The 6,822-nt window shown below is 41.9% G+C and overlaps 1 pseudogene; it reads right to left on the bottom strand.

Annotated features, from left to right (window-relative positions):
• Positions 1-3,891: 3,891 nt before the first annotated feature.
• On the bottom strand, positions 3,892-5,909 carry LOC139015440 (AP-1 complex subunit beta-1 pseudogene; annotated as a pseudogene).
• Positions 5,910-6,822: the final 913 nt, after the last annotated feature.

The raw sequence follows: 6,822 nt of genomic DNA, 5'->3' as shown, positions 1-6,822 counted from the left end.
AGCCGCCAGGACCCCTCTTCCCATGCCACAGACGCCATCTTTCTTGGGTGGAGCACTCCCTTCCTTATGGCATCGCCCTGAGGGAATACAATAGCCTTACCCTCTGGACTCCCTGCAGCCCCACTTTGTGGAGCTCATCTACTACTGAGGAGTCAGCTGCCTGAGCTGGGGTACAGAGGTCTGGACAGACTCGGGGGTATCAGTGACTGGTGTGGCTTTGTAGTGAGGTCCATTGCCCCCTCTTTCCCATGAACCTAACTGGCGCCACCCCCTAACAGGAGATATGCTAGCCTCTCCCTCCAAACTCCTGGTGGACCCACACTGCCAATGTCTGGGCAGAATTCAGGACAGACTGAGTTGTGTGGCTCTGTGAAAGGGGCCACTCCTCCCACCTTCTCTGAAGCCTGACTGGAACCTCCCCCTTACAGAAGATCTACTAGCCCTAATCTCCCAACTCCCGGAGCCCCTCCCTGTGGAGCTTCAGCTCCTGGCAGAATCTTGAACAGACTTAGTTTTGTGGGTTGTACACCGGGACTATTTTTTCTTTGTACACCCAACCAATGCAGAGCCTTCCCTCGTGCAGCCAAATCTTGATTGGCTTGGGCCTTATAAACTCTACTGGCCTCACCCTGATTACTCTGTAAGACCCCAACTTACCACAAAGGTCTGTGGGCCCCTGCATGGGACAGCTAGACCTAGTATACCCTGGGACATTTGCTGAGTGGCCTCAGACCCAGCACTGGCACTCAGTTTGAACCTGTGTCAGTCTGGTGAGAACCACTCACCTCTACCTGATGACTCACTGAGAACCTTGCTCATGCAACTCAAGTACCACCAGAGGCTCTTTCAGTGACTGAGTCTAACAGGCAGCCGGCAGATGGAGACAGATCTTGGGTGCCTTGAGACTTTTGCTGGCCTGCCCCCGGGCCTGGTGCTAATAAAAGCTAGCCTTGGTGCATAGTTTGGTCCTTCCTGTTTGCACCTAGTCCCTGCAGAGGTAGCTATAAATTGTGTATAGTTTTCTAGCTCCAAGCAGGTTACCTTCCCTGGGCCAGTTACAGGGCAGCATCTAACATAGGCCTGCACCAGAGTTCCTCCCAAGAGGCCCCAAAATGAGCACAACCAGTGGCCAGCTTCAGAAAACAACAGAACAGGATCCAGTAAACTCCACAAGCAGAGCATCCAAAGGAAGAAACCCATGCCATTACAGTCAATACCTGCCAGGCAAGAACATACATAGGATGGAATAAAGGTAGCCCATCCAATAAATGGTGTTAGAGACTTGGACAGATACATGCAAAGCAATGAAATTAGACCACCTTCTCACACCATACACAACAAACTCAAAATGAATTAAAGGCTTAAATGTAGGACTTGAAACCATAAAAATCCTAGAAGAAAACACAGGCAATAAAATCAATATTTCTGATAGTAATATTTTTTATATATATCTTTGAGCAAGGGGAAAGAAAAGCATATGGGACTACATCAAACTGAAATGTTTTTGCAAAGGCAATCTAAAATGAACAAAGTGGAAAGACAACCCAATGAATGGGAGAACATACTCACCAATGATATATCTGATAAGGGGTTAATATCCAAAATTTATAAAGAACTTCTATAACTCAGCAGCTCAAAAAAAAAAAAAAAAAAAAAAAAAAAAACAAGCAATTCCATGAAAAAATGGGTAAAGGAAGTGAATAGTTACTTCTCCAAAGATGACATACAGATGGCTCAGTGTCACTAATCATCAGAGAAATGCAAATAAAACCACAATGCGCTGTCATCTCACATCTGTCAATATGGCTATCAATACATCAACAAAAAAGTGTTGGTGAAGATGTGGGAATCCTCATGCACTGTTGGTAGGAATGCAGATTTGGTGCAGCCACTGGAAAACAGTATGGAGCTTCCTTAAAAAATTAAAAATGAAACTGCCTTAAGACACAGCGATTCCACTTCTGGGAATATAGCCCAAGAAACCTGAAACACTGATTTGAAAGAATATATGCACCCATATGTTCATTACAGCATTATTTACAATCGCCAAGATTTGAAAACATCCCAACTCTCCATCAGTAGATGAGTGGATAAAAAGCTGTGGTACAGTTACACAATGGAATACTACTCAGCTGTAAAAAAGAAGGAAATCTTACTTTTTGTGACAGCATAGATGAACCTGGAGAGTATTCTGCTAAGTGAAATAAACCTGACAGAGAAAGACAAATACCATATAATTTTGCTCATATGTGGAATCTAATGAGCAAAATAAACTAACAAGCAAAACAGAAACAAACTCAAATAATAGACTGACAGCTATTAGAGGAGGAGGGGACTGGGTGAAAAAGGTGAAGGAATTTTTTAAAAAGCTCATTGACACAGACAACAGTATGGTGATTACCAGAGGGAAAGGTAAAAGAGGGTAAAGGAGAGATAAATGGTGACAGGAGACTTGACTTTGGGTGGTAAACACACAATATAATATACAGATGATGTATTAAAGAATTGTGCACATGAAACCTGTATAATGTTATTAGTCAGTGTCACCCCAATAAATTCAATAAAAATTGAAAATAAAAAATAAGTCCTGGCCAGGTGGCTCAGTTGGTTGGAGCATCCTGTACACCAAAAAGGTTGCAGGTTTGATTCCCGATCAGGGCACATACCTAGGTTTCGGATTCCATCCCTGATTGGGCACATGTGGGAGGCAACTGATTGATGTCTCTCACATTGATGTCCTCTCTTCCTTCCCACCTCCCTCTCTCTTAAAAAAAATAAAACATCCTTGGGTGAGAATTTAAAAATAAATAAATAAATAAATAATAAAATTTACGGGGAGATGAAAATATTTAATCTCTTCCAGTTTGGGAATTGTGTTCATGTATTCTAAATCAGATCTGGGCCAAAGAGTGATCATCTAGTTAGATGTGTGTGTATATATTCAATAGATTTCAACTCTACTATATAGCAGGGAATTCTGTTTATTCCCAAATGACCTAGTTTCTTGGTAAAACTCTTGCATCATTACTGATTAATAGTTAGTATGGTCATTTGAATCCTGTTTGCAGGGTACTTTGGTAAGGAAAGTGGGCACACTCTTTACAGTAAAATGAAAGAGATTAGTTATTTCACATTCATATTTATGCTTCTGACCCATCCCAGGTATTGGAGCTCCATACTAAAACAGTCGGCTTTAAGGAGACTCCTCACCCTCTGTTATCCCCTCACTGTCATCACTCACTGCATTCCTTCACTGCTGTTATCACTGTACTGCAAACATGAAATAAAACCCTAATTTTGATGTAGTCTGAAAGTCTACAGTGTTACTAAAGTTGCATCAAAAAGTAAAACAGACTTTCTTTGATGTTAATATTTTCTATAAATATACTTCTCTTGAATTAGCCATTTCATATTAGATACGTGCTATTTATTTTCAGTTACATATTTTAAATAGACACATATATATAAATGATTGAAGTTTTACTGCTTGACGAGAGAATGAACTGGTAACCTATAGGATAAGAGCAACTTCCAAAGAATGTTAAGCATGTTTTTAAAGTGACACTTTTTGCTTTTAATATTTTTTGTCTTTTTCTGCTTTTGAAATGAGCTCTCAATTACAACATATCAAACTGCACTTAAAAACTCCAGCATTGGCACAATATGGAGAATCCCACCAAGTAAGCAGCAGCAGGGGCAAGAGGTGGGAAATGACTGAAGCAGTGGTTACAAATAGCTGCAGGAAGCTAAAACTATCCAGCAGGATGTGCCCTAAAGTTAGCACAGGTTAGACTAGTTACTACCTTGGTCGGTGGGTTCAGAGTCTACATGGCAATACAATTTCTTCCAGTTAAGAGTTCTTGGCCTGCGCCAATCTTGGTGACCAGTCTATTAGTTTTTCAAAATGCTGTCTTAGACCTGATAGAAGTACTGAGAGGTGTCTGGAGCCCTACACTTCAGCGAGTGTATAATTGCGATTTCCTGGCTGGATACGTAGCTCAGCCAAGATCCACATGCCATTAATGAGCTTCAGAGATTGGTACACCATGGTCCTACCCTTCCACATTCTGCTTGGCATAGTATAAATGCTGTTTTGCTACTTGCTGGAAACAGCATTTAAGTGCCATTCCTTCATCTGAAACTTAAGATCATTTTTATTGGCAATAATTACTCCATTTTGCCGTCTTCTACAAAAAAGCACATTGAGTGGGATAAGGCAGCTGAAGTAGGAGACATCGATGTTTTTCACAGCCACCTGCAGGCTATTTAGCGGTTCTATTTTCATGACTGGGCTCATGGTGTTGAGAGGGAGAAGTTATGCCTGTTAAACTGGATTGCAAAGTCTATCATGTGCAGCAGAGTATTGTTGGTGAAGTTCATTTCCATATAGATGTATCCTTGCTGATGAGTAAATGTTCCGGAAATCTCCAAGCCTTTAACCTTGACTGCAGGCAGCCAGACAGCCTTAGGAGCCACATACCCATCATGTGCCATACCTATCTCTGTAGAGAGTTCAAATCGATCATGCAGACCACTGCTGACCACAACAGGAGTAGGTGAAGGAGCAGAGGTTGCACACACGGATGATGGGATGAAGGACTGTCCCACTGCTGGACTTCCTCCCTTGCCTCCCACCAAGGTCACTGCCAAGAGATCCACTGCTCCCATTTGCATGGAGGATACCTGTGGCACATTGATTGGGGGACCACGGTCAAGGTTTAAAAGGCCCCTTAGGTCACCTTGAGAAGAGAATAACTCAAGGCTGTTCAGGGTGGTGGCGGTGGTGGTGCCAACAGGGCTGCTACCTGCATCAGTGCTTCTGTGATGCACTGGCAAATGTTTGCAATGGAGTCCACAAGAGCATTGGGAGGCTTGTAGTACCCAGAGGCCAAAGAACCAATGTGGCGGATTAGCTCATTCAGCAAAGTTGGCTCAATGAGATCTGACTTCTCAGAGGTCAGTGCCTTCTCAGACAAGACTGCTTCTGTGGCTGTGACAGGTTCATAGAGAGAAGCCTCCAATAAATATAGTCCTATGTCAGAGGTCGTAATTATCAGAACCCTGTGTTGCCAAACTCAAGACCTGCAGTACCAGCTCCTGTGTTTCTGATGGTTTCTTGAGAAACGACTTAACTCTGGCAGTCAGCAGAGTGAACACCCTTCAGGAAGCTCTCATTCGTATTGTCAGTGTTTTCAGCATATTCTCTCACAATCCAAATCTTAGCGACTTGAACGTCTGGCTCATCCAACAAGTGTAAATGCCCACACAGTGGCCATGATGGTTTCATACTTGTTAGGGTATTTGTGGAAGATGTCCCTGATAACAATAATCGCCTCTTGGACCACATAATTGGCTTTGGTCTGGATGAGATCAAGCAAGTGATGACACAAAGTTCTGCAGATTGCTCCACCTTGATGGCACCCCGTCCAATGGCCTGCACCACTTCGCGCAAAGAACAAAGCATCCACCTCTGTGATATATTCCTTCAGTTCTGCCAGAACCTGAGCAGTATTGGCTTGGGACGCCAAACAAACCATGATGTCCAATTTCTCTAGTTTAAAATAGATGGGACCATTATATTTCACAAAGACCAATTCCCTGCTTCAAGATTCCAGGTCCTTCCTGGGCAATTGGGTTGATGGTCCTCAGGGCGAGTACTGCACCTCTGGCCCCCCAGACAGCAAAGCGGCAAGTTGGAGGGGCCAACTTCTTCAGCAGCTTATTGTAGTAGTGAGAGTCCTTGGGTAATGACTCTACACATCTCATTAGGACTTTCACTGCTGAAAGCACTGCTGAGTTGGCATGACATGGTCGGGGAATTGCCACTCTCAGATGCTCTGAGTCTCCCTGTCATCTTTAGGGTTGTAATTGGATAGGCAGCCCAGAATAAAAATCAAGGCCCATTCAGGTCATGGAATTATTCAATTAATATAGATAGAAATGTGGAAGTAAATAGTAGAAGAAACAACTCAGTGAATGTGGCCACTTGTGAAGAAATGAAGTGGGATAGGAGTGGGGAAGAGGGAGAAGATAATGTTGGAGCCCTTTTTTATTTACTCTTTAACCACTCTTTGACTTTTAAAACTAGTACTGTAATAAAAATAAAAATTAGCTTCAAAAGTGCAAAGAACACTAGGTTGAGTCATTGCCAGTCAATATGTATCAAAAAAAATGGAAACAACATTGGGGGGAGCGGGAGGAATGACATTTATATAAGAAAGTCAATTTCAAAGTAAAAAACATTAAACAAGATACAGAAGGCCTGCTTATTGTGATAAAGGAGTAAATCTATAATGAATAAACAAGTCTAATGTAACATCAAAAAATATAAAGTTAAAAACTGTTAGAAATACCAGGAGAAAAAAAACACAACTGAAAGACTTTAATTTCATGACTTTATGATTTGAATAAATAAGACCAAATATTATATATGAATAATACATATTGAATTTTGTACCTTGCAAAGAGAAACTGTTTCTTTTCTAGAATCCATAGAACATTTCCAAAAGTTTATCATATTTTAGTCACAAATCTCTATAAATTCAGTAAATTATACTGACTGTGTTCTCTGACTATAATGAGTGTTACAAAAAGAGCATTGTGCAAGGCAGAAGTATTGAAAGACTAACTCCCTGGCAGTCAAGGTTGCCTAGTGAAGTGGCAGTAAGTGGGTTGATATAGCCTAGATCAGCAGTCACCAACCTTTCGTACCTCATGGACCGGACCACCTGTTGGCAACCGCTGGCCTAGATGATAGTACCATGCTGTTCCCAATATGGTAACCACGAACCACATAAGGCTAGTTCATTTTAATTTTAGAGT

The sequence above is a fragment of the Myotis yumanensis genome, unplaced genomic scaffold (genome assembly GCF_028538775.1).
Source record: "Myotis yumanensis isolate MYYU_CA2020_CCGP unplaced genomic scaffold, mMyoYum1.0.hap1 SCAF_8, whole genome shotgun sequence".
NCBI lineage: Eukaryota > Metazoa > Chordata > Mammalia > Chiroptera > Vespertilionidae > Myotis > Myotis yumanensis.
The sequence above is the reverse complement of the archived record's forward strand: the minus strand, read 5'-3'. Positions and strand labels throughout refer to the sequence as shown.